Source organism: Rhipicephalus microplus, chromosome 9, assembly GCF_043290135.1.
Source record: "Rhipicephalus microplus isolate Deutch F79 chromosome 9, USDA_Rmic, whole genome shotgun sequence".
Classification (NCBI taxonomy): domain Eukaryota; kingdom Metazoa; phylum Arthropoda; class Arachnida; order Ixodida; family Ixodidae; genus Rhipicephalus; species Rhipicephalus microplus.
In genome coordinates, this window is record NC_134708.1 from 73,900,720 (window position 1) to 73,922,822 (window position 22,103).

The following is a 22,103-nucleotide window of genomic DNA, read 5'->3' on the forward strand; positions in this document are numbered from 1 at the left end:
CCGCCACTTCAATGATGAGCCTAATACGGTCGTTAGGGTGAGTAGCCAAGGCAGGTGTTTTATGAAATACCGGCAAGCATTCGCATTCTGCGCAAGAAGCAGCCAGGAAACCATCAGAGCCCCCTTTTTTTTTACTTTCTGGTTGTGTTCAAGTAATCGCACATTGAGGCATGTGCCTGTCTGTCTGACCTGCGGAGAAAGTTACGTCAGACAAGCAGATGCTTCAATGTGCGATTATTGTGTTATTAATATCGCTTTTAATATGACTATTTATTCGTTGCTGCCTGTAAGGCCCCTCAGGTGCCTTCAAGTTGTTCTTAATGCGAATGTATTTCTTAGTCGGGATATGTCAAGCAACCAGCGTTGCCCGTGACGGGCTCCACATGCCGGCAGGTGTTATCTCGTCACTCTCACACCCTCTCCCATAGCAACAATTGCGGGCGCGCGAGCATGTCCTCTCCCCTAGTAACCGGAGCATGTGTTGCGAGAGAGTGTAGCAGAGGGTAGGTACAGTGCTTCGCCGCTCCTTCTCTCGTCGTTCGCTCTCTCTCCTTCATGCGCCCCACTCTCTTCTATCCACTTTTTTTCCATCCCCAATTCCCGCAAGCTCTGCGCCATGCTCCCTACCAAGCTGCAAAAATTAGGCGCCTTCTTCTTCTTCTAACTACTACTACCACCGCCCTCGACCGTTCGCTGGCTGGGTGCCTCTCAAGGTTATGGCAGAAGTCAGTGAAGGCGAATGTCTGATGGCAACGGTACGCTCTCTCGGCGCAAGAAATGTATTCGCATTTCCTCACGATTCCCTTAGGAGACGCGGGGGAATTTTTTATAGCTTTTTGCCTGGGAGCACCTGAGCATTTTTGTGTTGGAAAATAAAGTTCGAAGTTCAAAGTTTCTTCACCCCACCTTTTGCACAGCCACTTACACAGGCCCTAACGAGCTACCGTGTGCCAGTGCATTCTTGCTAGGATACACTGAGTTGGTTCATCGCTCGTTTACGAAATCTTCTTCCCCGACGCCATCATATTATTGCTGAGAGAGCGTAAGGGGGAGATGCCACAAAGTCTTACCCAGCCCTTTACACAGACCGGAACGCGCTAGCGCGTGAGCGCGCGTTCTGGCAGTGCTTGGGCCAGCTGTTGCGCATGCACAGTGAGGGTGGGCGTGCACACCGGATTGTACTCCGCCATAAGCTTCTTCGCATATACAACACCGAACTAGATTATGCCGAACACTATAAGTCTTCCACGCCTAAGTAAGAGCAGTTCACGATACTTCGTACGAGGCACATGTCGCATATTCGCAGCTATCAGGTGTCGTAATTTAGGCTGCAGTAAGTGTGATATCGTATATTCAAAATCTGAAAATATAGCTCGGTGCTTCTTTCGTACGGCCGCATGATGGTTTCATAAAACAATTCCTGTGCACTGTGAAGACTGCCCATTCAAAAACAACAAATAGAGGTAACGTGCGCCACTTCCGTTGCTGAAACCAATGTTGTTTAACGGTAAATTCTCAAAGTGCTGACTCTAATTTCACCTCCAGCTGGATTGCCTGCTCCAGGGGCATGTGAATACACACTTCGTCAGTACTCCGTTTCACACGATTAAACTGGGACAACTTTCTTCTCTACTTGGAACTCTATGGTAGAGTTCAAAGTACTCTGAATCATCAAAAGGAATTTCTAAACACCAAGTATACAATTCCTGTAGTAAGAAGTGTCGCTGGTTACGTCACTTGCACATCTGCGTCACTCATGCCAAATCGCCGGCTGGGGAGTTTCGCAGATTCTTTTCAAATGAATTTCAAAGCTTGTCCACAAACTTTCACCTGTCTTGCCAGAATTAATGGCAACACTGTGTGTGTGACGTTGATTTTTGCCTGGCGGAAGTGACGAAACTGATGCGCCACTGCAGCGTCTGCTTGTTCGCTATTTATTGCGTGGGTTCAACCGGTGCTTCCTTGATTGAGCGTGTGATTTCTTTTTCCGTGTTGGTGGGCGTGGGGTAGGTGGCAAGTGGTGTCGCGTCGTGTGCCACCCACGATTTGCGATATGTCCACCATAACAGCGTAAGCGTTGTAATTGATCACCGCGGATGGCATGAGCAGGTAGTGCGATTTGTGGGGCAGTATGCGCAATCATGCAGGTTCGTGAAAAAAAAATTGACGGCAGATCCACGAGGTGAATGATGATGAGATTGGGTGAAGCTCCTGGAAGTAATACCGTGAAATTTTCTTCTGTTAATTCGCCTGGCGATATGCGCGCTTCCTCGCCGCTTCCCATTGTCGAATGTTTTCAAGATCTGCTTCGCGACGTTGACGTGCTGCCTCAGCCTCTCGTTCCCGTATGGAAGGATCTTGCCGACGCTGACCAACACCACCTAGACTATTCACAAGGCCCGTTCATACCCCTCTCTCCAGACGGTATACGTCACGCCAGTTGTCCGATGTTATGACCGCCACAGCAAGGAGGTGGCTTGCAAGGGACGCACATCGGCGTAACGGTCAAACGCTGTCCGCGTCCTGCAGGAACGCGGGAGGCGTCTGTGTGCGCCGCAGGAAATGCACATCAGCGTCGCTGGGACACACAGTCGGCGTCTAGCGCGTGCACGGACGGCTATAACAGGAGCGTGTCGGGATTTCGCTGTGCTCTCTTTCTGGACTTCGCTGGCCCGCTCGTCTCGAGTGTGCTCTGGGCCCTTGTGATGGAAAGGCGCGTTTGTACGCATGCCGTTGCAATGTACTTCTCTTGCAAATATGTAAATTCAACGCATCTTCTACTTGTTCGTGAGACGCGTCGCAAGAGTCGTCCTTCGCCGGATCCTGGGTGGCAGCCTCAACCCCTCCCCGGACATATCACCGACTGTCCAGTGGCCGAGGACGCGTCGCTCAGGTGGTGGTATTGGTCACCCCGCGCACTTTTTTACCCCGAACGGCGGACAAGCCACGACAGGTTTGCCTTTCACCGCTACCTGCTTCGCTGGTTAGACTGCGTTAGGCTTGGTGCTGCATCGCACTGCTCTGAGTCTTCGTCTGTTCCCACGTGTCCTATTTTATTGGTGTTGTATTTGTGAGTATGTGGTTACACATTGATCAGTGCGACATGGGACGTTGTTGTGTTCCCGGGTGCCGCGGCAATTATGACAGTGGTCCCAAAGTGCGTGTTTTCGCATTCCCCAAGGATGAAGCTCGGAAGAAGTCTTGGATAAAATCCATTCCGCGAAAGGATTTCACACCAAGCATACACTCCAAGGTGAGAAACTGCTGAAGTTTGTTGTCTTACCAGCTCTATCGCATTACTGGCGTTCTGGCTCTGTTACTGTTAAACGGAGCGAGTATCGTGAGTGGTGATGGTAGTTTTGTCGCGCTTCAGGTAGGCCAGTGCGGTAAAATAGAACAGAAATACTCAGGCTCGTGTCAAAGTTCCCATTAGCCCGTTCCGTATGAAAGTAATGAAGTCACTGTTATGCTTGGCGCAGGTCTGTGAACTCCACTTCCTCGAGGCTGACTTCATCACAAAGCTGTCACATTTTGACGCAGCGTCGGGACGGACATTGACAGTCGACAGCGAGAGGGTGTGCCTTGTGTCAAATGCTATACCATCGGTGTCTCCGAACTGTCCGTCCTACCTGAGCACGAATCGCAATCGTCGAGAATCTCCTGTCTCGAAACGAGCTCGAATGGAAGACGAGGCCTTGAGCAAAGCTATTAAGGACTCTATATGCGCAAAAAAAGCGAGGAGGAGAGAAATGCTGTGTCCTCTTTCGAACACCTAAGAGGCAAGCTTTTTGCTGTATGCAGTAATGATTTCTGGACCATCAAGGCCAACGATCGTTGTGGGATGTTTCTCCGCATCGAAGATAATCCTTCACCGCACGTGAGGTTTTCCGTCACTGTGCTTGCTGATCTCTCATTTGCAGTCTCAGCAGGTATGATCAAGCTGGTTTCATTACCTTGCGGAGGCGCAGTTCCAGACGCAGTGCGCGACATCCGGACGTTGTCCTCACTGCTCCAGCAGCTGGAAAACCACATGACTGAGACGCCTGAAGTTGCAAGTCCGTCGAAAACAGCGTCAGTGTTGCAGCATATCGGCTCCTTATTGAATGAACTGTCCCAAGACAGTGACACGACCGAAGAACACAGTGCTTTGTTTCGTTTTCTAAATTAGCAAATAGCTCTCGCACTCGCAGCCCCCATTCGTCACTACAGTGCTGAAACATTAGTGTTTTCTAGCATCCTACACTCCATATCTCCGCACGCCTATAACTTTGCCAGATCAGCGTCGACGTTGACTTTACCCCATCCTTCAACCCTGCGCCGCGTTTGTTCCAAGTATGGAGGCGATCCACTGAAGGAGCAAAACGAAGCGAACTTCCTCTCCTACATTCGAGAAAGAGTGAAGTGCATGCAGCCGCACGAAAAGACGGTGACGCTAATGGTTGATGAAATTCATATCAAGCCATACTTCGATTATAAAGGGGGCAGCATAGTTGGATCTGCAGCCAATTCTCAAGAGGCAGCCACAACCGCTCATGTTTTCATGCTTCAGTCGCTCTTGTCATTAAACAAAGATGTGCTTCACATTCTTCTTGTTGCTAAAATGACCGCCGAAATTCTACATGAGTTCTGCAAGAAAGTAATTTTAGAAGTGGAATCTATGGGCCTCAGGGTCATTGCTTTAATTACTGACAACAATTCCCTCAACCGGAAAATGATGTCGTTTTTCTCAGAGAAACAGGAAGTAAGCATTGTATATCCTCATCCAGCCAACAACAATCGGCCTCTGTTTTATGTCGTAGACCCTGCGCACATACTGAAAGGCATCAGGAACAACTAGATGAATAAAAAAAAAAACGAAGGAATATGCTTTTACTTTCCTGAAGTGAGCCTGTCAGGAATATTGCCCGACGGGCCGCCCAGAATGAAAGCAGCATCCTTTGAAGCCGTACGGCAGCTGTTTGCACTGGAGCAGACATCGCTTCTCAAGCTTGGCTACAAGATAAATTCCAAGGCAATCAATCCAACACCTATGGAGAGACAAAGTGTAAAGTTGGTGTTAAATGTCATTAATCCGTTTGTATCAAACGCACTTGAGACGCGTGGCGATGCCCTTGAAACCACATGTGCCAGTTCAATAGCTCTCTTCATAAACATCATATCGACGTGGTGGAAAATCGTCAACGTGAAGACCCCTTCGAAAGGTCGCCGACTGAACGACACCCTTCAAAATCCAGTGAATTCTACGGTGGATCAACAGCTGGTTTTCCTTAGTGGCATGGTAGACTGGCTGGATACTTGGAGCAGCGTCAACATGAGCCGTGGCTGCTTGACAAGGGAAACACATTCTGCGTTGAGACTCACTTGCTACTCCCTTGTTAAGCTGTCGCGGTACTGTTTACAAGAACTGAAGTTCAAGTATGTCTTGCTGGGAAAATTTCAAACTGACACTCTTGAAGGTCGCTTCGGTCGCTACCGTCAGCTCGCTGGCGCACAATATCATGTTTCCGTGAGGCAGCTTCTGGAGTCTGAAAAGAAAATTCGTCTGCAAAAGCTGCTGATGCTTCCGCAGCCAGACATCAGCAGCGAAAGTGACACAGAAGTACCGCAACATAACTTCTCTGTTCACATCTCAAATGATGAAATTTCCAACCCAAAGCATGACATGGAGGTCGTTGCTTATATCGCTGTATATTGTGCTCATTCAGCTCTGAAGAAGCTGTCATGCGCATTTTGCAGCAGCGTGCTCGTCCTGGAGAGCAGGAACATAGATGTGGAAGGTAACACAATGATTGACAACTTGTCAAGAGGAAGCTTAAAGTTTCCGCCGCCATGTACTGTGCACATGGTGCTGGTGACAACGATTGTTGTCGAAAAGCTCACCAAGGGAAAAAATGCAAAGGCGTTCCTCGCGTCGAACAACCAACGTGACATTGTAAGCTCCATTACCACATCACTGCTAGGAGATGTTGAGCCAGAAACTTGTGCAAATGGCCATACTTCTGATCGTGCGGCATGTAGTGCGTGTTGCAACAAATGTCGCTCTGAAAAACTTTTGTAGACTTCAAAATGACACCATCTAAAGCACCGCACAAAAAAAAAGGCAGCTGACAGAAAAATCAAAACCTTGAACAAGAAATGAGGTAGGATGGTTTTAGCCTTTCGTCCTAATAAAACCACTTCTACAAATGCATTTCTGACTATTGCTGTTTGATCACTAAAGTGTAAAGGCAGGCGTAAACAAATGCAGACCGCGCAGGAACAAAAAAAAAAACAAAAACACAAACACCGGCTTTCAATAAGTGCCCACAGCAGATATAACGAGAACGAGTGGCAACGACGGCCGGGGTGCAGGTGGGCAACTAGCGTGACATCACGCTCTCCCTGGAGGGGCCTTGTCAATAGTCTAGGTGGTGTTGCGCTGACGTGCCGCTGCAGCTTCTTGTTCACGTATGGTGGGACCTTGCCGACGCTGCCTTGCTGATGTGGCATCTTGTTCCCGTACAGCAGGATCTTGGCGGCGACGTCGCGCAGCTTCCCAGCGCGCTTCTGCCTCGCGTGCTCTCACTTCAGGGTGCTGTCTGCAAGCAAGCGCCGCCGCTGCCCTGCGCGCCCGCCTTTCGGCATCCTTATCCATACGAGCACACACCGATGACAACGAGCATCGGCAACTACAAACCTGCATCGATATGGTTTTGATTATAAAACCATTGCTTTAGAAACATCTGGCGTCTTTTCGTTTTACTTTTAGAAAACATCTGGCGTCTTTCGTTGGTTTATTTCATCAACCCACGACGTTTTGAACAAAAACATTTTATTGTTTAATCACGCACTGGAGAAATCTTACCAGGCACTACCTTGGAGGTAAACAATGGCTGCTACTGGGAATGAGGGACAGCAGAAGTCGGCTTTTAACACTTCTACTAACGTTTCTTACTGGAACATGCTAATGGCTGCTAATGGGGAATGAGAGACATAAGAATTCGGCTTTTAGTTAACGTGCACGCTGCAATTTTTCTTATTGTTCAACAACGCACAGGAGAAATCTCCCACTGGCATCACCTTGGAGGTCAAAGCGTAAGACTGGTTACACACTACGACTACAACTACGAGGGACGAACGGGTGCCCCTAAGCACCCGTTCGCTATAATTATTATCGTAAAAAACAACAGAGTGTCCATGCCTTTCCTCCCCAATTGAGAAGGTGGACTAGAGCTTGTACCACAGTGACACTACGGTGTGTATTTTTCTTTTCTTCTTTAGAAACATGTCCTTTTGTGCAATCTTGTTCTTGAGCGCGAGAGCAAATTGTCCTCACAGGTGAATGCAAAACATCACGCTACACTGTGAATGACCTCCCCTTGTTTGTTCATATAACCTTACTGTTTATTTACGTTTAATCATCGCGATGTCATTAATGTCATGTCTTTGTTGTACAATTTTTGCATTGTACGTCACTGCATACGCTATACGTTCTTTCGCTGTATATAACAGCGTCAGTTCATGCGTCCGTTCATGCGTTGATCCATGCAGCTGTCTTTGTGTCCGTTCGTCCATCTATTCAACACTCCAAGTGCCACCATCTCGCATCTTTTCATCATATATTCCCCATATAGAAGCACCGCCATCCAGAGGACATTCCAAGAACTAAACGAGAGGTGGCACACGCACACTTTCCTACGGCTTGCGCTTCGGGTCTGCTTCCCACCTTTAACCACCTCGAGTTCATGGTATATACTAGTTCACTGTATTCATGACACTGCGGCCCAACGCTCGCTTAACCTTTCTAAAACGAAGGAAGCTACGCCCAGCGAGTATAACGTAGCAACCTTTTCCTGTCTGATAGTGCTCAATGTACATGCCAATGGCTACCAATGGGAAATGAGAGACAGGAGAATTGGGCTTTTACTTTCTTATGGCTTGCGCTTCGTATCTACTTCCCACCTTTAACCACCTCGAGTTCAATCATGGTACGTACTAGTTCACTGTATTCATGGCACTGCGGCTCGACGCTCGCTGAACCTTTCTAAACTGAAGAGGTTACACCCAGCGAGTATAACGTAGCAACCCTTTCTTGTCAGATAGTGCTTGCTCATCGTACATGCCAATGGCTGCTAATGGGGATCGCAGCGTGCGCGTTAACTAAAATCCGAATGCTCCTGTCTCTCATTCCCCATTAGCAGCCATTGGCATGTACATTAGGCACTATTTTTTTATTGATCAACAACGCACAGAAGAAATCTCTCACGGGCACCCCCTTGGAGGTCAAAATGTTATACTTGTTACATACTACAACGGCTACGAGGGACGAACGGGTGCCGCTATAGGAGCTTCGCCCCCAAATATAAAAACGGAGGTACAGAGAGGTTAGTCAGTTCTTAGACCGGCTGGCACCCTTGTGCTGGAGAAGCGGGTCAGCTGAGTGGAAGATGATATATAATACATGTTACAAAAATTACATCTCCCGATAAAGAGAACCGTAAGTAGCATGCGAAGCAGCACGTGGGTCGACTTAAAGTTCCGTTCACCACGGGCGCCTTGTCCGATGTTAACGCGTGCTTGCAAGTGGAGCACAACCACGAATTCACAGTGTTTCTGTTGCTGTCGCAAGTCTCAAAGTCTTGTTGGAGTACGGCACGCGGTTTCATCGGCACACCACGTGGGAGCCCGTGTGTTCATCGCGAGCCTCCAGAATCGCGTTCCCCGTCGTCGCCATCACGTGATTGCTGAGAATGTGTTAGGGGAGAGGCCACAGCCTTTTATACCCGTGCCACACGGGCAGAAAAAATGGCATTTACCCCCGAATGCCTTCAGATTTATTGCCATTCGCGCGGTGCCACACGGGCGAACAAAATGGCATTCATCCGAATGCCATTCGAATGCCATTCGCCACCAACTGCCTTCGCCAAAACTCAGTTGACTGAGAAATGCCTACTCTCGACGACACAGCTCACGAAGTGCGATTTACCTGAAAGTATATAAAACAAATCATATTGAGCTAAAAATGAAATTTCCCGTTTTTTATTTGCACTAAAGTCTTAAAAAGATGCTTTGAACGTTATACAAAAAAAAGAAAGTATTGATAATGAAACATTTGTCAATTTTAGCGAAACTTTGGCAAACAAGCATGCAACACTGGTATTTTCATCGCCATCACGTTCACTTTCTCCGTGACTTTCTCTGCTTTTTCTCGTCTCTGCTCCAAAATTATTCGCTCTTGAGCACGATGCTTTGCACAGAAACACACAAGTGCTGCCGTGAAAAAACAAACTCTGCGAACATCTTCTTCTGAGAGATGCGACAGGTGCGATGCGACAGGCGCCATTTTCTATTTACGCTGTGGATCTGACTAGTGTTGGCTTAGGTTGCTACGGTCGGCTGCAACGTTGTAAAACAAAGCAAAAAACTAAAACTTAGGACAGCGTAATATGCTTATTTCTACTTTTGATGATTATCTGATGTGTATGAAGCTTGTAAATGCTTCTTAATTTTTTTTATTGCTATTCACTCAATGCTCACTTGGAAGGTGCTGTGATCGACATCATCAAGTCAAATGTCATTCGCTTTGGACATGTAGCAGCGCCGGCGAAACAAATGTCAAGGGTACACGATCGCAGCACCAAATTCCTCTCTAGGTATTATTGTATGAAACTCTATGGCCAGTAAACGGTTGTGCTGCGCAAGCGATTGGTCTTTTACTAGCACATGCTGCCTGCGTCGGCCTTGCGAGGCGAGAAAGGGGGAAGGGAACGACAGCTGGCACGAGACGCGAGCATGCGCAGTATAGGTGTGTGGACGGCGCCGCAGGCGCTGGATTTACGACTTGTAAGACTTAGAAATGCCCTGCATTTAAAACGCGAAAGAAAGGTTCTGTTGCGGGGCATCAAGCCAGCAACCACGCAATCATCAGCGCGCGGCTCTAACCACTAGCCCACATACGATAGTGAACGTTGTTAACCGCAAGTAATTTACATACAGCATACCCACTTTGGGTATCCTGGGAGCTCTGTAACTTCAGCGCGTTTTCGTCATCAGCAGCGAGTTGGCTTGATGGGCTCGCGATTGGCATTCTCTAAAAGTCATCGCATCTCACGTTTTGATAAGCGCAGCCTTCACGGAGCGAGGTGGCGTGGTCCCTCCAGCGCACGCGCTTATCATATTCGTGATTCGGGAGCGCACAAAGGTCCTTTCACTCGCTGCCGCGGCCGCGTTTTTGAAAGGAGCACGCTGCTAACACAGGCATAAGTAAGAATTGTAACAGTTGTTCGCGATTGTCTTGTGTACACACTTGTGTTCGTTTCGTGCGTCTTCCTTTCTGTTTCAACAGCACGCTCTAAGTGTCGAGCTGTGACAGGTGTAAGTCATCGCGTGTCCTGTGTATGCTCACTTCAAGCGCGCTTTCTGCTTGAGGTGCATGTTGCAAGTTTGAAGCTTCTTGACGTTCTTCGCCTGACTTCGCAATTTGCTGCTGTAGTATTCATTCGTGCACCCTTGTGGCGAAATAATGCACAATAAACGCTGAACTACCCCTGTGAAGACACATTTCACTTTCTTGTTATATCAATACCTAGAAGAAGGGATCAGCCACGTTTAAAACGAGCTTTAGGAACTTTTGTTGAACTTGGTGTCTTGACATTCTAGAGGAAGGCCCCAACTAACAAAAAAAAGTTTGGTACAAGCACAATGTGGCCGATATAAAAAGCACATGCACATGCTTTAGTTTTGAGTACATTGACTATGCAGGAATTTAGGTCTGTCCATCCACCACCCATCCGCCCGTCTATCTGTATGTATGTATGTATGTATGTATGTATGTATGTATGTATGTATGTATGTATGTATGTATGTATGTATGTATGTATGTATGTATGTATGTATGTATGTATGTATGTATGTATGTATGTATGTATGTATGTATGTATGTATGTATGTATGTATGTATGTATGTATGTATGTATGTATGTATGTATGTATGTATGTATGTATGTATGTATGTGTCAGGAGCCTAGCCTTTTGATAACCTTTTTTGTTCACAAATGTATCTTTTCCTACATCTGCTGTAGACGCCGGGTGGCGGTTTATGGACGCAGGGACATTGTGCGGTGTCAAGTGCTTCGCCCCAAAAAAATATCGCTTCGTTATATGCCGAAGAGCAAGTCATCGATCTTCATAGAAACCATCGTGAGAGCGCAACTAACACAGGACACATGAAAAGAAACAGACGAGAAGAGGCACACCCATCGTGAGAGCGACACTAAAACAGGACACACCAGAAGGAACAGGCGACGCCTGTTATCGTCTCTTCCTTCTCGTGTGTCCGGTTTAGTCGCACTCTCAGGATGGTTTTTATGTCAACACACTTGCTCGCCCAACAGTTAAACCAGGGATATTCGTGTGCGCCAAGGTATCACAGACAAACCTACCACTCCCTGCGCGCGATACCGCGTGAGATTCGCAGAATTTATTTTACAACTCCTAGCATGTGTTATTTCATAGCGCAGCTGGCGTCCACAAAAAGAGACATCAAGCCCGCGTAAGCCATGCACAATGGCGAGGAAATTTCGACTATATAGGCCTACTTTGTAGCAGAATAGATTCAATGAATGTGTGGTGATCCGCACAGCGTAAGCCGTTACAGGAACTTTCTTCTTTTGTTTTCATGAACCGCATTGTTTCGATAAAATGGGTAAGTGAAATGATGTGACGTTATTAAACGATTTCGCAGATTTGGTGCATAGGTTACTCATTGCAAAGATAGGAAAGGATACAATATCTTAGTCTTGGAATCTGATCCTTATCGGCCACTTTATTTCGTTGCTCTAGATTTTAATCATGGTGTTCAACCACGTCCATTTGTGTTTAGTGACAAAAACACAAACACGCGCGCGCGCGCGCGCCGGAGATGCTTTAAATGGGAAAAAACCTGAGGGTAGATTGAACACTGAGGGTAGAAGTTGAACACTGAGGTAGAAGTTGAACTGTTCTACGCTCAGTGTGTCTTCTACCCTCAGACACACTGAGGGTAGAAGTTGAACTGTTCTAGGACTAAAATGTCGCAGTTATGGAGACAACACTTACCACAGGCTATGTCTCGTATAATTTATAAATAACAAAACTTAAGGCACTTTTTTGGTGCAAGCCGTACGTGAGTCTGTGGATTTCGTAAAATACCGCTTAAAACGCACTTTCCTTACTGTAATTCTTGCTTTGCCGCCTTGCAAACGTGTCTTGCGTTGCTAATTCCCAACACCGGCACCATTTTCAACTCCACAATAAATATGCAGAATAGGTTGTAAACAAGGTAGTAGTTCGAGAGCAGAGGGTGAATAAAATGTGGCAAATTCAACAACAAGGCATCAAAGGCAGCTGCTGCCTTAGAAAAGACAGATCCACTTGTCTGAACGTTGGCTTATCGACAGGTTGTGCTCAAGGATTTTCAATCTCGAAGAGTGAATTAGAAGACGTTAACATAACTTGAGAGGCGTATCTTCAAACGTTCCGAGGGCACAACATGTAAACGACTTCTACGTCACAGCCAAACTACACACGAGGAAATAATATCGCTGTCATCTTTCATCTGCCCCAGGCGAGGTCATTCTCAAAAAGCAGACGTATAACGTCATATCAGACTAAAAATTTTTAAGTGTGAATACACTTTATAAGCGACCGCAAACCATCCACCGCCGTCGGCGGCGTCCGCAGTCTTCTGTCTATCTTTAAAAGAAAGAGGACTTGGCGGGCCGCAGCGCGACGCTCTACCGAATAAGCCACGGACGCGACGCTGATATCGGTGTCAGCAACGCGCCTTATACCCCCTCCCCCTTTGCTCGCTCCTCCGCTCTCCTCGCTCGCTGCAGCTGCGCGCGCGCCCCTCTCTCTCGCGCGCCCGCCTTCTCTCTCAGTCTCCCGTCGAGAGCGGGTCGTGAGGGGGAGTAAAGTTAAAATCCGTTAGCATTCGCCAGTGAGTTAACGTAAACTCCCCCGTGTGATCAAATTGCGATTCCCAGGAACCATTACACCATAAAGGCACCATAGAGTGATTAATAAATATAATAGTGCGAATTAATAAATACCCCTCATAGCATCACCCCGTGTATTCGCACTTAACCATGTTCACCCTCGGGAAAATGCTTGGGAGTTTTTTGTTTACATTTTTTCACTTCTCGCCCATTTACTTATTACTTTTAGTTAGTTAGTTAGTTAGTTAGTTACTCAATTCATGATACTGTGGGCCGAAGTTGCCGATGCTAAGCAGGAGGTGCATACATACATACCAACATCAACATGAACAAGTGTATCCAGAATTTACACATTCACAAAAAGTTCTAACAGTCAAGAGTGCGACGGAATCCCGTCTGGTCGGAAACAAAAATAGTGTGAAATACTAAAAACGCCGACCAAAGTAAAATACACAAAAATAAAAAAAACATGTTTCAGCTCCCCACACGGGAGCCTTGATCACAGTGACCGCAAATGGCGTAGTGCGCTCATTTTAAACGTTTTTTTTTTTTCAATTTTGTGTATTTTGCTTTGCTCGGCGTTTTTAGTATTTCATACAAAGTTCTTACAAACGGCGAAAAGTCAATACTTCAAAAGCAGTTGGCGCTACCTCAACAAGAAGTTCCGGTCGGTATTCAAGGAGGAGGAGGAGGAGGAATAAATGAGGAAGGACAGGGAGGTTAGGCAGTTCTCAGACCGGCTGGCTACCCTGTACTGGGGAAGGGAGTAAGGGGGATAAAGGATGAGAGAAAAGAGACGTTGTAAAAAAAAGAGAGAGAAGGTCATCAGACGATCCACGACGCTGTTTACAGTCTGTCTCTAAGACCACTTGCCCGCAGAAAGCGCAACAACGCTCTCAGTGCCTTGCGTGCAGAGGATGGTCTCGGCCAGTGTCCTAATACCCTTTCTTCCGACAATTGGCGATTGTCTATTCTATCTAAAGCTTTTGACAGTTCTTTTCTTGGCACGCTGAAGCGGGGACACTCGCAGAGAAGATGCGAGAAAGTCTCTGCGCAGCCACAGTTGTCACATGTCGGGCTTCTGGCCATTCCCGTTCGAAACGAATAAGCATTCGTAAAGGCCACCCCAATCCACAGACGGAACAAAAGTGTCTCCTCTGCTCTGGTTATTCCTGATGGAAGACGGAGCTGTAGGTGTGGGTCCAAATTATGAAGGCGGACGTTGGTGAATGTCGGTGAGTTCCACTGAGCGAGTGTCAGTTCTCGTGCAAGTGATCGAAGCCTTGCAGCGGCGTCCGTTCTTGATAATGGTATAGCTACACAAGGGGCATCATCATGTGCAGTTCGGGCTGCTTCATCTGCACGGTCGTTTCCATCAATGCTGCAGTGGCCTGGTGTCCATTGATACGCTATGTCATGTTGTTTCTCTATAGCCCGGTGATGAAGCAGTCGTATTTCAGCAATTAGCTGTTCGTTTGGTCCATGACGATATGGCGAGGCAATGCCCTGGAGAGCTGCTTTGGAGTCGGAGAATATTGACCATGTCTGTTGCGGTTCTTCAACTATTAGGTAATAGAGTATACTACTCGGTGAATTGTTTTGAAAATGGTTTTTCTGACTATTTTGAAAACTGGAAGTGAGTGCACAAGCGGAAGTTCTTAGACGAAAAATAGGATGACACTAGTAGCTAGTACAGCCCAAAGCAAATAGGAGGTCTGCTAAAGCTAAATATGCAGAGTTAATAGGAATTATAAGGAGATATCGAGTGCTTTTGTGCTCGTATTTGAACCTTTTCGTTGTCTGGGAGCACCTCAATTCAGTTTAATAACGTTTGCCTTGGAAAAGTAATAAGCTCGTGTTCATTAACGCCTCTCTTTTGTTTTCGTGATCACAGGCAGTGTTGAGAACGTTGAGCCCATGGCTAGTGATCATCGGTGTGTTCGTCACATTGGAAAGCCACGTTTTAACGAAGAGTACCACCGCGTTAGGGCCAGTTGACGGGTGAGTACGGCAGTGAAATTGTGCCACCTGATATACCTTGACGCCCTCTTGTGAGACAACGGTTAGGGGCATGGCCTCCGTGACACGTCCACGCGGAGTCACGGAGGCCCTACGTGATATCTGCAATGGTTGTCTGCGTTGACATCAAGCAAGAAAATCTCAGTGAGGGCATGCCAGGCAAGTTGATAGCTGCAGCAAAACATGCCAGACGCGTAAACCTTTACGAGTAAGGTGTTTCTACCCGAAGTTATAAATAATATGCCGAAGTGGAAGCGATTGTTCGTGTTTTTCATGAGCCTAGCTTCGTTATGATGCCGCACGCAACGCTATACATTGCACCAAGCACGTCACTGCTACTTTATGTTATTTGCGGTCTCTTCCTGAAGTGGCCCTGACGTGAGCCGTAGGCGGCTCGTTGCACGATACCCGCCTTATTGATCATAGCCGCAATGAAGGACATGCCTTCTGAATACCTCACAGGTTGAATTGAAACGAGACAAGTTGATGCAACATGTAGACTTACACGAGCCTCAAAAGCATACGTTGTTTCACATCGATAATGACTTGTTTTTTAGGCTCCTCTAAAGTACAAAGAAGCGGTTACCGCTCACACAGTGGTCAAACAGTGTCGATCCGAAAATACAAGACAGAGGTTACATAAGTGTTTTTATAGCAAGTTGGAGATGTGTTTTCAAGGAGTAAGCGGAAGAAAGGCCAAAGACTCAAGGCAGTGTCTGTAGTGTAGGAATCAATATCTCAGCTCTTATTGAGAGGCTTCTACTACCCACCTACGTGTGCTACATTAACATGAAAGTCTTTTTGCCGGGGCACACAACGGCTAAGTGACAGATTTCCGTCACGATGTGATGTTTTAAAAGATTTAGCTTTGTAAAGAAAGAACGAGAAGGGAAAGTTCCGTATAGCGGGGCTTCGAACCAGCAACCTCCTCTACGCGTGACGATAACCACTGAGCCACACAGTGACCCTCTTCCAACGTGTTAACGGCAAGCCATTAATATACACTATACACGTCTGGCGGTCCTCAGAGGTCGGTAACTTCAGTGCGATTTCCTCATCAGTAGTGTGATGGCACGACGGGTGAGCGTTGCGTGCGCGCGTGCTCTGAAGGTCGTCGTGTTGCGCCACCAGGCGCGTCTTTGTGCGGGCGCGCCTCCACATGGCGAGGTCAAAGTGCGTATAGCTGTTCTCTAGCTCTGTGGCTCTCTCGCGTGCGCGCTTATTTCGGGATTCGGGCGCGTTGTACCTCTTGTCCTTCCACCCTAAGTTTACTTTGAAGTTACAGTAGTTAAAAAGAGCATGAAGGTCACTTCGCTCGCTGCCGCGGCCACATTTACGAAAGGAGCGTGTTGCTCACACACGAAGAATTGTGACCATTGTTGACGCTCGTTCTATCTATACCTGTGCGTTCTTTGCAAACGTCTTTCTTTCAGTTTGAGCGGCGTGTTTGTAGTGTTGAGCTATGACAACTGTTTGTCCACGCTTGTTCTGTGTATGCTCATTTCGAGCGTGCTTTCTGCTTGAGGTGAGCGCTGCAAGTTTGGAGCTACTTTATGTTCTTTCATGACAATGTGATTTGTTACTTCAGCATTCATTCCTTAGACCTTCTGGGGAAGCAATACTCAATGACTGCTCAACTACCCCTGTTAGGACACGTTCCACTTTCGTGTTATAGCGATATCTAAATAGTGTGATCAACCACGGTTTTCGTTCTATTTGGCGATACAGCATGCCGCAATGGCCCACCAATATTCACCTGATGTTTGCGAAACAAGAAAGCACCAGCTTGGCAAACCTATAGGTAACAGCAGCAACCGTACGGGCATTATCTCCAAGTTCGCGAGGCGCAGCGCAAGCTTCATAAGCAGAGGCACGGTCTCATACGTAATTGAGGCTGACCAGCTTGTGGATAGACGCTTTTACCTGAGAGCTGCTTATTATCAGCTATCTTCACGCTCCAGTAAATCGACTCCTTAAGCGGGGAGATATGTGCGCTTTACGTTCCACTGCTCGGACATTTGTTCTGCGCACGCACGCTTCCTTCAATGCATCGTCATGGGTGTTCCTTTAACACGTTTGTGGGTAAATTTCCAGCATACGCCGGTCTGACCGTCGCAGATCGTGAGCGCTCAGCTTGAAGCCTATAACATAGGCTCTGCCACGACAACGTAAAGACAGATTTTCACGCTGTTGTTTTTCCACGCTCATTTTTCCGTCTGTATCTCTAGGGAATACGTCGAAGAATGGCCGGGAGACAAGCAATCGTAAGTGCCTTCACGTCAATCAAGATGTCACTATGTGGAAATTTTGTTCACTGCGCATCTCATTGGCACTCGCATCTTCCGTCTAGTATGTATTTGCTTAACGCGCCCACAAACTAGTGCTTGTACGTGGCGGCCCATTCAGTCCATTCCCCACTCTCCCTGTACAACATTTCCATAAATAAATGTTTCCACCACCACCACCACCACCACCACTGTGCGGTTGTGGTGGTGATGGCCCACAACTTTGTGTTCATGGGCGGCCCCTTAAAGTCAGCTCCCTACCCTTGCTGTACATCACTTTCATAGATAAATGTTTCCCATGACCCCGACCACCAACATCACCCCACCTTAGTTTAAGCACAAGCAATAATTGTCATAATAAAATGGTAATATGTCTGGTACAGACGCACGCAAATAATTTAGTTTTAGAAGGTATTTTCGAAGGTATGTGAGTAAATTACAATCTGCGAAGGAAAGACCTAGCGTCAGCCAAAAATGCCATGTGAGGCACTTAAGATCAGGCAGATTTACTGTCTTAAGCTTCAAAAAGCTAGCGTGCACTTCTACGCATCTTGATTTGCGGAGAAACCAAATCAAACGTCCTTCGCTGTACAGAAGGCTCCTGCGCGATTTTAAAACAAATAACACTGCTTGTTTTCACACACTTGTGTTGAGTCGCAGCCGCTTCTAGTCTATGAGCATGCAGAAGCGGAGAAGTTTTTAGTTTAGATGTCAGCGACCTAATTTTTCTCAAATAGAACCTAACAATGTTTTATGTAGCTCGAAGAAAAATTGGTGACCACAGATAACTATTATCCTTCTAAGCGGGTATCTCCCAATGAAACATGGAAAATTTTACTACTCACTGCTGCTTCCCTAAAAAATTCGGGAAATCCCACGTGCTATGGGATACGATGTTATGCGAAGCATGCGGAGTGATAGGGAACTGTGGTGTAATTTTTTGTTTGACGAGACGTTACAAAACGACCTTAAAATATGTGAAAATATTATATGCACAGATAGGCATGGTGAACAGTCGCATGTGTTTTATATAAGCAGTTTTCAGTTGCATAATGACGCCAAGAGCATCATGGGTAAGAACAGCGGGAGCGGTAAGCGGAAAGGAGGAGGATGAGGAGGTAAGCCAGGAGGATGGAAGCCCTTAATAGTGCTTTGTGAACCAACTTCAGAGGATAGCACCTAAGTACAATTGACGCTAACTCGACGTGACGCCTGTAGCATTGGATTACACATGTAATGTTTATGAATTTATATGGGCAGCATCTTAACTATAAACGACGTTTCACTAACATTAGGTCTGAATATAGGTTTTTTTTTTCTAAAAGGAGCTCCGAGCCTGGCGTGGCTCCATGGTAGAATATTTCAAGGGGAATCGCCTTACTGTTCGAAGCGAGATCAGGTTGCCTTAGACGGCGTTGTTATAAAGCGAGATTCAATAAAGAAGAACGATGTAGATGCTGTGCGGGAGCTAACAAAATGATGGATTATGTTCTGATTCAAAACGGTGATATCCACACGGCTATACGTGTCGGTACAAGCCTACACGAAGCTTTGGGTTTTAAGGACGAACATGGAAAGCTTAACACGTCCGCGATAGAAGCAAGTAGGAGACGGTTAGAATATTGGTGGCAGAAAACTAGAGATAAGTGACAGAAATAGTAGAAAAAGGAGGTTATTCTGTCTGAAGAGGCACAAAGTTAAGAAATTAGGCCAACATAAAAATAAAGTTTTCTATTCACTTTTTTGCGAGCCTAGTGAAACACATGTCATCGCTCCGTTATAAAGGGGACTCTCATAGCATCCAGACATTCATAATGTATGTATGTATGTATGTATGTATGTATGTATGTATGTATGTATGTATGTATGTATGTATGTATGTATGTATGTATGTATGTATGTATGCATGCATGCATGTATGTATGTATGTATGTATGTATGTATGTATGTATGTATGTATGTATGTATGTATGTATGTATGTATGTATGTATGTATGTATGTATGTATGTATGTATGTACGTATGTATGCACTGTTAAACACCTTGGTGCAGGCACTGGCAGATTTAGCCATAGGAGTTTAGCGTCGGACTTGCTTCACTGTGCAAAGCTTCGCTTAGCATAATGCATACTTCGCGCATTATTTATTTATTTATTTATTTATTTATTTATTTATTTATTTATTTATTTATTTATTTATCAATGATCGCACACTAACTAGGTATGATTCTAGCAATGCTGTGCTGGAACTCAATAATACAGGCGGGATTTTGTGTTTTGAGCCCCCTATAGAATTAGGAGTCACGCCGTAGTAGAGCGCTCCCGAAATTTATCATGGAACACCGCTAAATGCTTTTCCCGTCAACGTGAGGTGACCCTGGCAAGCTTTTGCTGTGGAGATCCCCGGTCCAACTATTTTATTCAGCAATCTGGCCTGTCATTAACTAACCTACGCGCAGTTCGCAATAAACCGGAAACAATAGAACACTTCCTTCTCTCATGCCGCCATTCTGCCTCAATCCGCCGAATGTTTCTTGAAATGCCGATTGGTATGCTCGGATTGCAGTTTAATAAGGTCAAAGTTCTTATTGTTTGGAGTCAGTTAATTGCGTACAGGCCCCGGTGCTGTTCTGTCCGCGTTACATAAATTCATTCTGGCAAGTGGAATATTTTCCCCTCTTCTTTTTCTCTCTGTCTCTATCTCTGGCTTTTCGAATCCTTTTGTTTTTATCGTTTACTTTTATAGGTCACGTCTTATGTTTCTCTGATTTCTCTCTCTCTCTCTCTCTTTTAAGTGCTATTGTATTCAAATCTACTTTATGAGGTACAATGTGGCCAATGCCCCAGGTGGGTATAAGTCAAGAGCTTTCAGGCGACAAAACAAAACAAAACAAAACAAAACAAATTTCGACCATCAAGCGGTCTGTAACGTTCTCTAACATCGCACAGTATCGGGGCCTCTCACATTTCACCACCATCAAAATGCGCCTGCCGCGGCCGCAATCGAAGCATCGACCTTCAGGTCGGCAGCCGAGCGCTATTGCATGACTGCTGGAACTCTTAGGCACTGAACTACGCTGTTATCAATTACGATCACACTGTACGAGCGATCTGATGTGTGTTGATTATGCCTTTCTCTCTGCCGTTTTTTTTTTTGTTTTCGTAGATCCCTCTTGATTTTTTTCTCTTATTTTTTCGCTCTGATGTTCAAACATGTGGGCGTGGTACTATATTAAAAGAAAAATGCTAGCATTCTTTATTATCTGCATTCGTAATGCTTCCTGTACGTTTACACAAATTACTACGGCAAGTTTCGAAATGCAGCTAGCTGCAGGAAGTTCCCTATTTGCAAATTGTATTAAATTTATAACAAGCACTATCTTTCTCTTTTCCTTTTTCTATGCCACGCTTTTCGGCCGAAGAGTTCTGGTGAGTGCTTCTGAATCATAAAGCTTGCTTTTTTTATGGTTGCAAATGAGGTCATTCTCCGCCAACGGTGCCACACTGATTGTTCGATCACCTTTGACATGTTTCCATGAATAATATGGCCATCTGTGTGTACAAGATGTGATCGTTTGTGAGCACTTCGAAAAATCTGTTGCACGGTGCCTATATGTCCCCGCGTGGACCCACAAATGCATACCACATTACTATTGGTCGAGCCAGGCTTTTGTCTTCGCATTTTCAGAATGTTCTAAACCTCGTGATCGGCCGCTAGGGGGCCACGGTGTGCGGACGCGCGTCGCATCGGCTCCGCAGATTTTCTATGGTTTTTCGGCGATTTCTGGTTGTTTGAAGTGCATCGGATTCGTGAAAGTACAGCGAACAGTGAACGTCGAATTTCAGCGGTGAGTGGCTGTTTTTCGGTTTTCTGCAAGCTGAAAACTTCGAGGCAGCGACCGTCGCGCCCGGCCAGACGCACCGCCGCATAGCGGCTTCTGCGTCGTGGTCGCGTCTCAAGCGTCGGCGGATGGACGCTCTTCAGGAAACACCGAGGTCTCCTCAGGAGCAGCCACTGATTCACACAGATGAGGAGTCTGCTACAGAAACCACTCAAATGGACGTTCAGACCTGGTCACCGCAGGGTTCGTCCGAAGAAGTCGACAATGTGTCTGCAGGGGAACGCCACGATGGTGCCGCATGGACGGAGGATGGCTGGCACACGGTTTTGACACGCCGGCAAAAGAAGAACCAGAAGAAAAACCAGAAAAACGCGTCAGAAGCTGTGGAGTGCAACGCCTCGTCAAGCAGCCCACCGAAGCAGGGAAGTCAGGTGAAGCGCCGACGTCGTACGAGAAGTCGCCGTCCGCTCCCGCCCCTGCCAAAGGACGACATAAAGATCATCCTTAGGCCTCACAAAGGCCTCGCCGTAAAAGACATACTCGGCTACGAACTTTCCACCGCTGTAATAGACGCTTGCCACCGACACTTCGACGGTGGTAGCTTCATGCTGCGCGTCCACCCGGGCTCGAATATTATCATCGTATCGACGCCCCACGAGCATGTAGCCAAAGAGCTGCGAGAGATCACGCATCTGAATATCAGGGGACGAGTGCACTCATTCAACTCGTATGTGGCGGATCCTGAGGACGTCCTACGAGGCATAGTCCATGGTATTCCGTCGGGGACTTCTCAAGCAGAACTCATGGCGAATCTCCGTGTGAGAACACAGGGGGTCAAGATTGAGCGGGCACGCATGCTCGGATCTACGAAGACCGCCATCATTACCTTCACGGGCAGCACACTGCCTAGGTGCGTCTATTTCATGGGAGCGGAAGCCATCTGTTATCCCCACAAGCCTACGAGGCAGGCTTGCAAGGTATGCCACTCCACAGGGCATCGAAC